This window comes from Drosophila guanche, unplaced genomic scaffold (assembly GCF_900245975.1).
Source record: "Drosophila guanche unplaced genomic scaffold, DGUA_6, whole genome shotgun sequence".
Taxonomy (NCBI): domain Eukaryota; kingdom Metazoa; phylum Arthropoda; class Insecta; order Diptera; family Drosophilidae; genus Drosophila; species Drosophila guanche.
The window spans coordinates 15,631,987-15,647,740 of NW_022995743.1; the positions used below are offsets into that span (position 1 = coordinate 15,631,987).

The 15,754-nt window shown below is 46.4% G+C and overlaps 1 non-coding gene across 1 annotated transcript; it reads left to right on the forward strand.

Annotated features, from left to right (window-relative positions):
• The first annotated feature begins 14,407 nt into the window (after nucleotides 1–14,407).
• Trnak-cuu lies at nucleotides 14,408–14,480 on the forward strand. Its single transcript has one exon. It is a non-coding gene; the product is annotated as a tRNA-Lys (tRNA).
• The last annotated feature ends 1,274 nt before the right edge of the window (nucleotides 14,481–15,754 follow it).

Sequence of the window (15,754 nt, forward strand, 5' to 3'; positions counted from 1 at the left end):
CAGGAATAAATAAGAGAGAGAGAGAGAACCAGGTTGATGGGCGAAAAATTAGAAATAAGCGCAAAATAATAAACCAACTTGCCGGCAACCAGCGAGAAAAATCTCAAAAAATAATATAAATAGCCGAAAAGGCAAAACACACCAGCGGCTATAAACAAACAGTCGTCGTGGATACGGCAATGCGCCATGTGGCAATGTGGCACACATGCTGCAACACCCCACACTCTCAGCCACCTATCCACCTATCTACCTACCTACCACTCAGGGCCAAATCCCTGTTCCACCTTTGGAAGCACTCTGCAGACCGCATGATTTCATCTTTCGCTTTGCCTGTGCCAATACACTGCACAATTAATGTGGAGCAACCCGAACCAATGTACACATCGGTAGGTGATCATTTATAATAATTATTTGCATGGGTTCTTGCTTTAAGTTGTCTTCCAATCCATTTGTCACTTGCCTTTTCCCCATGTCAGTATTAATATTCTGCTTGTATAGAGCATTCGTGCTTCGAGAACGCTTCGTTTGGGGCCATGTCATATCCATTTTTTCATTAAATTCGCCTAAGCAAAATGCTAGCATGGGAGAGATGATTTATGGAGCAGACTTCATAAAGTTCATAAATGTCGCGGCAAGCAGGCGGCTGCCACTGCGAAGTGTCTCTATGTGTGTGTGTGTGTGTGCGTGTGTGTGCCACAGACACAACAGCAATGGCAACAACAAGAAGCACATAAGGAGTAACCACACACTCGTGCAGTTGACACTTTCACCTAGCCAACAAAACGATGAGGGAAAAACTATATGGATAAGGGAGGAGGCGGGAGGAGCACATTTTTGCGCATTTAATTAACTAAAATGCTATAAATATGATTTTAAATTAATTTACTTGCGTGAGTTATTAATTTACAAAGTGCATGGCACGGGGATAATGAACAGAGCAGCGGCAGAGCACGGGCTGGCCATGGGTGGCCAGAGTCTGGCAGACTGCCACATATTACAGACTGTGGGGGGAATAATCCACATGGCATAAAGTTATTGATGTGCGACATCTCAATCCATTTGGATGCAGTTTATGGCGTGGTCTCTCCCATTCGTTTTGGTTTTCGCCGGGTACTAGCGGGACTCAGCCTCACGTTATGTTGATGTTCCAATCAGAAACTAATTTCTTGTTGACCCCAAGCCTTTTTGACACCTTACAGCAGAGGGCTGCCCTCGGGGCAGACCACACTATGTTCCATCGAAAGCGATTGCGGAAGGCTGCCTGCCAACCACACGAATCGAGCGTTTTGGGGGGCATTAAATCGTCTGGTCCTATCTCGTGGTGAAGTCAAATTTCCGCCGTCGAGATGCAAATAGCCGCACAGCCTGAGGTGCAGCCAGAGGAGCAACCCTATGAGGCACATACGGCAGTCACCGTCGGAGCAATTGCAATCTCAAATTTCAATCAAAGAACCGCAGGGCGGCGGCTCCGATGTCCCCAGGATCAAAAATGCCACTGCAGGTGTCAGCGCTTGGGTTGGATGCGACGACCTCAAAGCTGCTACCGAAATGAAAGTCAATATGAAGATTGATACATTGCAGAACGGAACTCCATTCGGTTCCAGAACAGATGCGAGTGTGCAACCAACCTCTGGCGGCTGCTGACACACGATGCGGATGATAAGCTTTGGCGAAGAGTACATGAAATGGCTGGTGGATGCTGCGAGGAATTCAGCTGCAGAACATTTTATTACCCAATCTCCAAGTGGCAGTTTCAGCTTTCTTGTCAGGCTTACGATTACATTCGGGCACACCCCACCAATTTGTCACAATTGATCGGCCTCCTTGGTCTTGGCGCAATTTTATTTGCATGATTGTCGGGCTCCCGGGCTCCCATAAAGCGAAGCTCATTAGCTATGGGGGATCCACTGATGATGATTAAAACCTAATTACGCCGCGCTGAAAGAAGGAATTTTCAATGTGTTTTGAATATTTATGAATTCATTGGCCCAGCCACACCCACGAAAACAAAAAAGTTTGCGCAAAATAAAATATACAAAAAAGCTGGGTATATACAGAGGAAAAAGTATAAAATAATGTCAGGCAAATCTTCTTGTTTGGCGAGAGTAAAAAATGAAGAAAAGATGCGAAAAAGGCACCAGAAAAATATCACGTAATATAAAAACCACTTTGATGAATACGCCGTGTGCATATAAAGCAGCTTTCAGCGCCAAGAGGAGACGCCGCCGCCTGTCTGTCAGCTGCCGATTGACAAAGGCGCGCGAAAGTGTCGCGGGCGTGGGCGTGGGTGTGGGTGTGGGTGTGGCACCAAGTGTGGTTGGGCGTAGACCCGGCGACGCCTTTGTGTGCAGGAAGACCGCGACGACGAAGGCGATGGGAGCGTAATGAATAGCAAAGGTAGCTTGGAATACTTTGGCACTTGTTGTACTTGCTGCCATCTCACTTACCACTGGGAGCGTTGTCGTTCATTTTGAGGATTATATGGCGTATGCGTAACGTCATTGGCTTAGGCTTTGGCAGGGAAGTGCAGGCCTCATAATTGTAAGTTGCATGCAGAAATATCAGGGGAATACTGAAGCTAACACTGCACAAAGGATCGTTACATTCACCTTTTTTTTACTACTAATATTTTCAGTATGATTACAGCTTAAAACACTTTATAATTATGCATAAATCCACAAACCATCTCACAAACATTTCCATAATGAAATTGCCACAAACTTGCTTTACTTTTACACCCTCACACACGGGTCTATCCAATACGAGCGAATGGACGCACTCTGGGGGGATCTGGCTGCCGTTCCCCTTGGCATAGTTTGAGTGTGATATCCATATCTCTAGCGGGAACGCAGTCTCATCAAAAATGCGAAAGCAATCAGCTCAGGAATCACCTACCTACACTCACGTGCCAGCTCCAGCTCCAGCCCCAGCCCCCCCAAAAGCAACACACATACTACTTAAAAATTCCACCTGCTCATAAATTGGCGTTGCCGCACACCCCCAAAAGTATGCAATGGATGGGAAAGGGTATGTGCTGTGGGTCGGGGTTGGATTTGGGTTCAGGTTTGTGTTCTCAGGGTTTCCCCCCCGCGCCATTTTGGGGGATTCAGAAATATGGCAAACAATTATGGGCTCGAGTTTTATTACAAATGCCCGGCAGTTATACAAGCGGCGCCTGGGCACTGCAATGGGGGCGACATTGCAGGCGATAATAACCACGTACCGCATGCAACACCCAACCCCCCATCGCTCAAGTGACAACCCCACACCACTCCGCTGAAGAAGAAAGTGACGGGCAACGGAAGTACAGGAAATTTGTACCCTTTTTCTTGCTGCCTGGCGGCATTATCTTGGAGTAAGCTATAAGTAAGCTACACAAGTGTGCATATCGTGTGGAGGAAGCGCACAGTCGCTGCTCCTGTTTCGTCTTGGGCCCGGGTGGACAAGTGTGACTACATGCGACTCCGCCTTTTGTACTGTCTGCTGTCTGCTGTCTGGTGTGGTGTGGTGGTTGTGGGGCATATTTCAGTATGATACGACAGCTTGACAACATTAAATTTGCATTGCTCTTGCCAGAGTTTGTTTATGGAAAAAGAAAAGTACACGGAGCAGGCGGGAGCAGGGCCAACCAATCCACCCAAAAAATAAATGTGTGTGTATGTTTTATATGTGGAATATACCAATGCAATTTGATGTCTGGCCCCCGTGGATCTGTCCACAATTAAAGTGATTGAAAAATATTTTCCAAGCCATTTTGTGCGCCAAAAGGAGAGAGGCATTCTCCATTCACTATGCATACCCTATGATGGATATTTGTAAATTTTTTCAGCACTTTCCATGTGTATAAATCGAGCCAACAGGGTATCTGCCAGTCCTGACCATCCGACTGTGCCTTTTATTATGAATTTTCCAGCGTCGAAATTGACTTGAAGAGTGCAGCCACGCAAAGGGAAAGCCAACTCCACTAGTGGGCGAGGGCTGGGCAATTGGTCAAAATGGATTGGTATGGGACTGCCATTGGGGTATGCTTTGAGATGGAGTACCGAGAGAAGTTGTTGCATGCATTCAAGCGCAAAGTTGCAGATACTAAAATTGGTTAGCGAGTGGTAAAAATTGATTGGCGGAGGGTACACTGCCAGTGCGGACTTTATGCCATAAATGCCAATTATGTTAAAATGTTGCAGAGGAAAGGCACAGCGATTGTTGAGACGCGACAATGCCGCTCTTACTGACAGCTAATAATGCGGCAGTGACTGTGCCTGTCCCAGAGTCCGCTGCGTATGTCGCTTCCCCCCTCGCTCTGTCCACAATTGCAATGTCAACGCGTTCGCCTGATGTACGGCGCTTCCTGTGTCAGTTCCGGCCGTGCACGCGACAACTTTTCTTTCCCTTTTCCTTTCCTCATTCCACTCCCACTATCCATTTCCCGCTGCCGTCGCTAAAAGGCCGGGGCGCAAAAAGTTCACGTCACACTCGAATGCATCCAAGTTGCCCAGGCCCATGACAATAACTCAAATGCCCCGCCGGACGGGGTTGCTGGCAGGACCTGGAGCTGGAGCTGGAGCTGGAGCTGGTCGCTTAGCAAATGACTGTGATTTCCAATTTCCAATTTTTTCTGCAGCATTTGCTGCAGAGTGAGCCGAGTGAGTTCTCCGTGATTAATGTTGTGGATGCTCTGTGGTAGGAGCAATTAGAGCACTGACAAGCCCTCAAAATAACTCGAAAATCGTAACAGCTGGGCCGACACACAGGCCATGGTGTGTCAATGAAAGCAAATGGCATGTAAAATATGATCACATGCTCACAGAACATCAAGTTTATGAGTGGGGAAATTGAATAGATTATGAGTTCCACCGGCAGGGATTGGCCAAGAGGAGAGAGTAAATCAGAGGCAGAACATAGATATCCACAGGTCGCTTTTGGGCTTCTTAAATGGCAGAAGGTTTTGCACATCGATTTATTAGACTTGTCGGAAAATTCGAAATGCCAAGCCGACGTCTGGCATCGTGGAGTGCAATATTCCCCAGCCATCTGGCCAGCACTTTGAGCAAATTAAACTACGCCAACGTTCAGGCTGCATAGAGGCTAGGGGCAAAAATGACAACCAAAAAAGGAAGCCCAAAAATGCAAAAGCCATTTGTGAGAACAACAGCAGCAAGAGTCGCATTATTCCCTTGGTGGATTTTTGGTGTGTGTATTTTTTAATCAAAAGCCGCAAATTGCCGCAACGCAAAAAATGACAATCAACCACCCCGGGATGGCCAAAAACCAGAATCGGGAATACGAATCTGGAGTGGGAGCAGCGTGAACTAGAGTCGGGCACAGGCAGAGAGCACAGAGCACAGAGCAACAGCAGCGGAACCCAGACAAAGTGGCAGCGACGGGACTCTGGAGTCCCAGACCGAACAGACGCTGCTGTCCAATACATTTAACGCCTGGGCCCAACTATGGAAATGGGAATGGAAACGGGAAAAGGAAAGGAGAGCGCAGCTCAACAAAATATAAAAGAGAGAAACGCGTTGGAAATGGCTTTGACATGTTGCCTTTGACATGCATTTGACATTTGACAGATCGTGGCAGGACAGGGCAGGGCAGGGCGGGGTGCCGAATGGAGTGGGACGAAATGAAATGACTAAATTATGTGCAAAGCGGAAAGTGGAAAACGAGCGCAAAAAGTGAAATTAAAAATGCGTTTGCCAAGGTAAAAAGGGAACATTTCGTGCAGCCACTCGAGCGTCTATATTTAACTGTCATAACTGACAAGTAAGGGCGTATGAAACGGTGAAGAAAGCGACGGCTACGGGTAGTGGGAGTTCTGCAGGGGGCGCTGTGTCTGCTTCTTATCAGCCCAATGACGAGTGGCACTTGGGGCGTCGTCTTGGCTTTCGCTTTCGGTAACCCCTTTTGCCCGAAACGATTTGATTGACATGCCGCAGCAACCACCAAAGTCATCATCGTCACAATCATTCTCAGAGTCCATGGCTTTCACATGGCATTCTCCACATCTCTGTTCATCATTCGATATCCTGGCAGGCGTATCCTTGAGGCTCTTATGTACTTGAGCTGCATATTTGCTCATTAATAGCGTTAAGCGCGTTAAAGTTACAGTTAATGCGAACAGTCCAGCTACGACAGTGGTGAGAAATTCTATCTTTATTCATTGCTGCACAGAAAATAAACCTTGAAACAATGTTTCTGATGGGTTTATGGAAAACCACCCAAACTGGAGCTACATTTTTTCCATTTTCCATTATTTTCAACCACTGTGACTGGCCTCTGCTCAACCCTTTGTCTACCGGCACTGGCAATTCATTAAATTGAAATATTTCGCAGATCGATCATTGTGCCCGGACTGCCGTTGAGGTCCTTTGTATGCTGCTGCTCTGGGCATCAACTCCGCCCATTGGCCAGACAAACATGCAGGCCTTTTAGGCACCAATTATTGTATGTGGCTTGGCAGCTTACCCCCTCCCTCCTTCCCCCTTCGCAGTGCTGTGCAGTGCCTCCCCGCATGTCCTATTAATCTCTTTTATTGTTGTTCAAAGCGCCCGGATCGGAGCGGAACGCAACACTTGTGCAAATAGGAAAGACGACTCCAGTTTTTGGGCATGGGCAAAGTCAGTGCACAAATATAATGAGTGGAACTGTGGGGGGTGGGGCGTGGTGGCAGAGCTAGAAAGGGAACACAGAGACCCACACACACACAGCTCTCGAAAGATGCCGCGCGCGTGTGGCGTGGACACGCGTGCAACGGCTTACAGAATGTGTGGGTGGTGTGGGTGGCACTGCGGAGATGGGCTTGCACCCACTGTAGTTGGGGATGGGATTTTGTACATCTTTGCTGATTGCACTCCCCGCTGCCGCTGCGAGGCCCACTACTCACCTTGTTTGTCGCTGGCAGCAGTCAGCTGGCAGGGGGTCCTGTCTCGGCCATGTCCTTTACCACGTGCGTGCCATCTACGTGCCGTCGTATTGATGTGGGTTATTGTTATAGCTCTCTCGCACAAATTGGTATAAATTCTGCGAAATGCAGCGCTGGTAAGGGAACGGGTAACAGGTTGCAGCGACTATTCCAGCAGCGTCCAACAGGGGTTGATGCAAATGCATACGGAATGCATCAAAGGGTTGAGAACGGGCATCGATGATGCACCAAAAGGGATGCAATACGCTTGGAATCTCTTCAATGCTCCTCGATCCATTGTTGAATGTCCTCCCCCAAAACGAGTCATGTCTTGATGCTTCATATGGTATAATAATGAGTTTTCCATGACTCTGAATATGAAACCAAGCTGGAGCCCATGGCCAGATTCTGTTTTCCATATTATTAACCAGATGCGTATGTAGATTCTGTAATTTATTCCAATGTACCACATGCGAGGAGCCCAGAGCCTGAGCCTGACTGGAATTACAGCAGAACATTTTCTCACAGCCTCTGCGCTGACATTTGTTGGACTCATAAGGAACCTTGTGCTACGCCCTAATTTCAGTAACCATTTTTTACCACGACACTCTCTTTGAATTCTTCAAGTGATTTAGTGCAATTAGTATAATTAACACAGCGTGTAAGACGAGAGAGAGAGAGAGAGACTAAGGCGACATTTGACAGTGACAATGAAAATGAAAATGAGAACACGAGAGCTCGAGGATGAAATGTGCGCCACATGTCCCTGGCTGGGCGTATTCCAAGAGGATGCTTAAGCCGACATGTGTGTGCACGCCTTAAGTAGCAAATGATTTCCCGGAAAGTAACTGAGAAATTGTCGAGCAAATGGCTAGAGCATCCTGCTGCGATGAGACAGCCCAAAGGCAGCTCCTCAAAAAGATCTTACAAAAAGTGGGAAAAAGGAAAGAATGTTTAAGTAAAGGGATTAGGGCACTTAGGCTGGCATTCGGAAAATTAATTTCATTTTTAAAATTCTCTCTATGCCAACAAGACACAAGACTCTGTGTGCTGCCCCCAAACTGCACAGTCAGCACAGAGCAGAGAGCCTGCACATGGGTTCATGAACTTTTGGATTTAGCAATCAGCATTCAGCATTCAGAATTCAGCACTTGCATGCGATGGCAGTTTCCTGTGCGGCACAAAAGTCAACACTTTAGTGCAATTCTGAGCAATTAACATTGACAGTAAATATGGAATCTGGGCAAAAATGCCTACGAGGCAGGGCAGGGCAGGGCAGGGCAGGGGCATAGAGCAACTGCTGCCAGTGAGTCAGTCAAAGTTACCTGACACATCCTGCAGGCAGGCAGCAGAGTCAGGGATTCATTTGCATGGAGGAAGCCGGATGCAGAGCTCTGTAGTGCCAGCGAGAGGGAGAGACATATCCGACTGCAGGTTTAGTTTGTGGCTGCAGGGCAAATGGAAGTTTACTGGGCGCCAGTGCCAGTGCCAGAGCTTGGGCTGGGCTGTGCGTGCAGTTCTTTGAATGGAACTGAGAACTGTAAGTGGACTGCTGCGAGACGCACTCGCAGTCGAAGAGCAGGAATTGCCGTGTGCGTGCTCGTCAATGACAACTGGAAATTAGTTTAATAGTCCAACTGGTAGTCCAGAGTCGAAGGTAAACACACAAAAGAGACAGGGAATTTGTTGATTTATGTATACATACATTATAACTACAGTTTATGTCATTATTTTTTCGGAATACTCGAAGCAGAGAACCAATAAACATGATACGTGCAACTGTTAAATTGAGCTAATCACACGCTGTGTGCCCGAGTGCCCCACCATCAAGGATAAAGTCACACTTGAAGGCAGCTCTTGGTCGACTGACTGTCTGTCAGTCTGTCTGTCACAGAGCTATCATGAGTGAGTTGATTGCTTCTGTCAATTGGGTCAATAATCAACAGCGTTGAAGCTTCCCATGGCGGGTGTCAGCGTATCATCATAAATCGAATTAAACTCCTCTGACTATCCGCAGCTGTCAAATAATTTCAATTTGTGCTGCTGCTGCCGCTGCTGTTGGCACAACTTTCAATCTTTTAAAACCACAAGCTCTGGCGGCAGCTCAACCCATTGCCAAAAATCCCATTTGCAAAATCCAATTTGATAAATAGCAAACCAATAAATTCAATAATGGCAGCGAGCGAGAGCCCCCCAAGCCAAAGAGCCCTAACCAAATATTTCCGCATTTGCACACAAATTTAGAGCACAAATTAGCAATCTGCCCGAATTTATGAAATATGCGAAAATCGTGACAACAATAACAGAACATATACACCCAAAGCGGGTGGATGGGCAGCGGAACCGAACATTAACCCCTGCAACATTTTTGCTGTTGCAACAAAGCACCCTTCTGCTCATCAAAAACAGAAAATAACAGTAGTAGCAGCGGCAAACCTGACAAAAGGAAAAAACTGAAACAGCTGAGTAACTAAAAATGAAGCCAATAAAAACTGGGCTCGGTCCGAGCTGGCGGAAGTCAATGCCAAACACAAACTCGGGGGGAGGTTGGTGGTGGTTTCGTGGAGGGTGGCTGAACGGGCGGCGTCATAAGTGCATCAAATGTTTTTCCACTCGGCACAAAAGCGAAGCGAAAAGTTTAATTTTCTCCGTGGCCAAGGGCGAGCTGTGGGTGTGGGTGTGGGCGCCGGGTAACCAAATCCGTTTAGATCGAAAACAGCGTCGAATAAGGAAAGAACAAAAAATGAAGTAAAATATGTAATAAATGTAACAAATGACGCACACGGTGGGTCGCCCTGGGTTGGGTTGGGTTGGGTTGGTGTGGCAGCAGCTCTGGTTGCCCTGGCGAGGGCGTTTGCCATTTCAGATTAATGCCTGGCGGCGTCATGTGAGAACCAGATCACCGTCCTCGCCCCCCCCTCCTGGTGTACGCACTTATTTGACTAATGTCTTTAATAAAAAATTACACATAAATTGCATAGGAAAGTGAAAAATTGGCAGTCACTGTGCTCGAAGAAGGGTAATGTCCGGGCCCTGTAATACTTGCGGCTTACAGAAATTTACAGTTCCGTTGCGGGCGAAAGGGGGGAGCAACAACCCCCAGGAGTAATTTCCTTACCCCTGTGCACTTTTTAATATTTACTAATATTGACAATACTTAAAAATTTTGGAAGAACGGAGAGCTCCGGGCTGCTTTTATGGGGTGGATGGTGAACCAATGGGCCATGGTAACCAGAAACTTTGAAATATTTATAGTTGACAATGACGGGGCGGAGGCAGCAGGAGCAGGGTGCAGGGAGCAGGGAGCAGGCAGAGAAATGAAATAAAAACCCAACCTTGACAATTGTAAAGTGGTGGAACGGCGGCGGTGCGGTGCGGTGCGGAGCGGTGCGGTGCGGTGGTGGGTTGCGATGGGATTTACACAATATTTTCAAGTGCTCGCAAAGAGTCCCTTGGTGACTTATTAAGGGTTGCATTTAGCGGGCTTTGTGTCGTTTTATATGCAAATTGGATTAAAAATGAAACGCATTTGCGCAAACCCATATCTGTGTCTCTATGAAGAGAGCATTTGGTGGCTTGGTTTTTTTGGGGCACGCGGCTACTAAATTAGCCTTGCGTCTTATTGGCATAATGCCATAAATAACAATTCCGTTTGCTCGCTGGCCATTTATTAACTGGGGAAACGGAAATGTCTTTGATGTCGTGGAGCCGCAGGCGTAAGCCTATCAAGCGATTAAGTTCTAACCGGTGCTGGTCCCGGTGCTCTGATTTGATTAGACGCTTTGTCTATGGTTGCTAAGCTCTTGTCAGGCAATTAAATATGCAAAAACTTACAGAACAGAGACATGTTCAGACTTTTTAGTGGCATTTTCAAGGGTGCAATGGAGGTACTAAGAAGTGCCGGACAACCACTTGACACACACTCCAGCCTACGGCAGTTATTGCATTGGAATGTGGCCATAACAAACTCCTTTTCGAGGCACACAGTTGTCAGCGCATGATTTATGCAGGCAGGACATCGTCAGCGATTTCCCGGAATTTGAAATCGATCTAGGACTCTCAATCCATGAAAATGACAGCCACACAACCAGACGAAGTGGCCAGGGAAGTGCAGGGAGTGGGGTGCAACGGAGTGGAGTGCTGTCCTTTGACTGCAGCTTGCGTTTCCTGTACTTTCTGGCAGCCCAACCATTTCCAGCCATGTGTCCTGTGTGGCTCATTTGCCTGCCGCCTGTCACAACAGAATGTTAATGTGCGCGGGGACATTAATGGTTTTTCGAAATTATCCTTTCTCCCCGCATTGTTTTCCGGTTAGATTTATGCCGCTCCTTTATTGCTATTGAGGTTTTTGGCTCGACTGGGCTCTCACCTGGCAATAGAAATGCACAAATTTGAGGGCAGCGCCCTGGCACAATGCTAATCTATAGATCGGAGGCCGAATCGCAGTCTTTGATTGTGGTAACTCGACTCGAGCAGGCGATTTGTCAAAAAGGGCGAATCGGTTTTTGGTTCCAAAAATTGTAATTCTATACCCTTGACACTGTATCTACCCCTAACCCCAGAGCGATCTGTCGGATAGCGCGTGTTCTCAACAGTTTGTTGCAGATTTTGTGCATTTATGAGGGGCATGTGGTTGGTGGGTGCGTCGCTCGCCAACTCCCTTTCTGGGGACGTCTGGGAACGGAGCAGAAAGAGTAGAGCTGGGAGCGCGTGCCGGGGCATGTGGTTTGGGTTTTAGTATTAAATTGTTTTGCGGTGGCCTCTGTTAATCAGACAATCGTACAATACATTTTATTGGAGTGCCCTCTCCTGGGGATGCTCGACCAGCCCCTTGCACAGGGCGTTTTCCCATTTACTCGGCCTCTTTGCTTATGTATAATTTAAATGAAATTGCTGGCATTAATCAGAACAAACTATGTATAGTTGTAAGGCAGGCAAACTCCAGCTTCTCTCCATTTCCAAGTCATCATTTCATTCCACTTTGGGGGCCGATCACAATTTCCCATACCTAAAACTGCAAATGGCTGTACATTTATTCTCAATCCTCTACTACCTCTGCTGCAGGCTCGATTGATCACATTTTTTCTGCGTGTGTCCTTTTGGCCACTCATAAAAAGCAAACAGCAAACAGCACAACTACCCACAGACAGCCTGTTGGGGCTATGATAAATTTGCAGCTTCCGGTTCGGGTAACTAAGACATCGGCAGGCAAATGAAGAGCCAGCAGGCAGTAGCCAGCAGGCAGAAGCTCTTCGGCAAGAGAAGAGAAATGGCAGCAATGCATACGTCATTTAACCCCTTTGCGCCATATTTTTCATAAGCTCCACTTTGGGTGATTTTCTATGCCCGACAAGTGTGCCAAACTGATGTGGGGGGGTAGCCAGACGGAGACGGGCAAGGGATGCGTATCGTCGTCTGCTATGGGTCCTGCTGCTGTCCTTTCGACGATAAAATATATGTCTGTGTGGGGGGGAGCAGGCTATGCGCCCGCATATAGAGACATTTATTGATAGATAGCAAACGCATCGCCTGAACCCTTTTACATTTGATGAACGTATCGAATTCCCCCCACACATACTGCCGAAAGCGGCAAATTTATGGCTGTTTGATTTATTTTAACTTTTAACACGCCCAAACAAAATGCTGCCAAAGAGGCGTGTCGAATCCGGCAATGCCCGCCCCAATATCGGGCAAATGTATTCGAAAGTGGGGAGCTTCTCGGTGCATTCATATGGGGGTGCTGCCCATTGACCGCTGAACTGAGTGCCACAAATCTTTTAATAACTTCAAGGGGAACTCATGGGGTCTAAGGAATCGAATTTGGTGGAGGATCCCCATCCCATTATTGAAATATGCGCTCGTTGCGGATCTATAAAAGGAATTATAAAGTTTGTTTACTGTAACGACTGTATTTTTGGGACCACGTAATTGATTGGAACGAGCTTAAGTTAATAAAAATGCAAAAAGGGACTGGAATACCCTCCCACATTTTGGGGGTACATAATCTGCCTTATTTTTCTCTCTTTGTCTTCATTATTAATCATGTCTCTCGAGTTCGCAGTTCCTTTTGCTCCGAGTAATTATGGATTTTACCTTGCCGGCCCTGATTGAGGTTCTGGGATGAATAATACGCACATCAGCCTTATTCAACTCTGCACTCATATCCTCAGTCAGGACGTTTACATACTCACTCCGCTGCCACGGCAACCCAGCCTTCCTCAATAAGAGGCCTGAAAACGAAGCCCGAGTCGAGCCCAATCAGAACTCCACACCATTTGCGTATTACGCTTCATTATGCAGATTTCTTGCCGTTCGTTGCGTTCTTTATCCTCTCGCTCCGCGCGTCGTTTATTTGTTATTGTTGCATGGCTTGCGGCTTGAAAAAATATTTTTATTTAATTTATTTATGAATGAAGGCAGCAGACTGCCGGTCTGCTGGTTTGGTGGGCTGTCGGTCGGGTAGGGCTGGCAATAAAGGCTGCCGCACACTCCTTAACCATTTCGATGGCTCTTGCTGGTGGTGCCTACCGCATTGTCACATAGATAAGCCGCGTCTGGCTTAACTCATAAAAAAGTGTCGGCAAAAGGATAATAAAGCAGAGCGCGACCCAGGCCAAGACCGAGAAGATCCATAGTCGAACGCGTGCGGATTTAAATTTCAACAAAAATAAACAGCAAATAATCATAAAAGAATGAACGCCAGGCGGAATCTCGGAATGTGGGCTGGGGCGCAATTTTCACGGCCCTGGTGGGAAACATTTCGGCAGCAAACAGCTCGCTAAACGATTTTAACTCTACTGCTGCCCCAATAATGACAATAATCAAAAATTCTCAGACTTTTGACTACCCACTCGGCTTTTGTGTTTGCCGCCGCCCCAATGTCTGGGTCGGGTCTGAGAAATGAATTTAAAAACAATTTGCGGTCAGCACACAAAGCAGCCGAGAGGTAAACCGCAAAGACAACAATTAAGCGTAACAAATGATTATGAATAACCATTTTCCACGCATGATGTTTCCCTCCCCCCATGATACATGGTTCTGTGTGAGGAGCCTGAGAAACGGAACAGAATTGTAATGATATTTCTGACATGGCTGTCCAGCTTGTGATGTGCTGATGAATGAAACCAGTTCATTTCGAATAGAATTGCTTTGTGTGAATGAGTTTGCAAGTGTTGCTGGGATGGGGAAATACAAAATACAGAATACAAAAGAGGAATCTGGAAACTCAGATACATAATTGTATTCTAGTTTAATTTAGATATTGGTCAAAGAAAGACCATAAGGCAATGAGCTAAATATTTGGCAATCATAGAACAAAACCAAACATGTACAAACATACATATTTACATAGATATGTACATAAATACATTAAAATGCTTTATTATACCAACTTACTCTTAAATTCCATCAAGAAGGTCTTAAAATATACAACTGGAACAGACAGAGCAACATATGCAAAATGTATAGCGGAGCTCTTTGTTGGCATTCGCCATTCGACATGCAACAGCCCGGCTAGCTCAGTCGGTAGAGCATGAGACTCTTAATCTCAGGGTCGTGGGTTCGAGCCCCACGTTGGGCGAAAACAAATTTTTGGATTTTTTTTTCGATTCTTATAATTTGTATTCTTTAAATTATTTGTTAGTTGATTAATTTAATTACTCTTAATTTCAACGATTATCATGACCTGCTTTTACATATTTTGGTGATTCATGATTTGATTTAAATTGAAATTTAAATCAAATTTACATGTTTGGAGAAGCTTTCAATTGGTTGCACAGACTTTTTGTTGATCCAGCGGCAAGAGAAAGTCATTGTTCGCGACACACAATGCATCAGCCATATGCGAAAAATTCAGAGCGTTCCCACTGAAAATAGGAGCTCTGTGCAGTCGTGGCTCCCCTAAAGCGAGTTGCAGGACAATTAATGTAGCAACAACTTTACAAAAGCCAGACCAGACCAGGACACCAATTTCCCCCAACTCTATGTGCCACTCGTTTTACTTTTTATTTGATATATTTTCGCTTGCAGTGAAAATTAGAGGGGGGATAAACAAATACATTTATTACATGCGAATACAAAAACAAATCCAGCGACGGGCAATGCTTTTGTTGTGCGTGCCTCGACTCCTGCCCCAGCCCTAGAAATGATGGTCGGATTGTGGCAACAGCGCCGCACACAAGCAGACATGCCCCCGGGCGGTGCAAACACACACGTGACTTTAAAGCTCATGGGATTACATCGAACGCAGTTTTGCGAGGGATTTTCGTATGCAAAAAAGCTTAGGAAATTAATGCGCAAAAGGAAATGCATTTAAATTATGTGGGCGACTGCTGTGGGGTGGGGATATGGGGAAGGAGAAGGAGAAGGAGAAGGCTGCGTCCGCGAAGGTGTCCGCCCTGACAGACAGACACCCGCCCGCATTAATATATAATTTTGCCAGCGGGTCTGTCGGCGTCACTGGCAGCGGTTTACAAATTTAATGGCTCTGGCGGCTTACAAATGAATACAAATTGCAATTTGAACTTTGAGCTTTACAATTTCGTAATTAACAGCAAGCATTTTGCATCCCAGCTCATGAGCGGAGAGAAAGTATTTGGAAATTTAATTAAGTTGCATTTGCCACGCAGATTTATCCACAGCAGGGTGCCAGCCAGCCAGCCAGCCAGCTGCCCAAGTGGAAACCCGGGATCAATGTCCTGCCGCCAACCCTTTCGACGCTGATTTCTTGAGCAAAAGTTTTTTAATACCCCCACCCAGAAGCAGACGTCGTCCCGAATGGGCCCTGCTGAACACATAAATTTCTTTTGCTCGGGCAAATAAACATTATGCAGCAGTTTTTTTGAACTCTCCAGC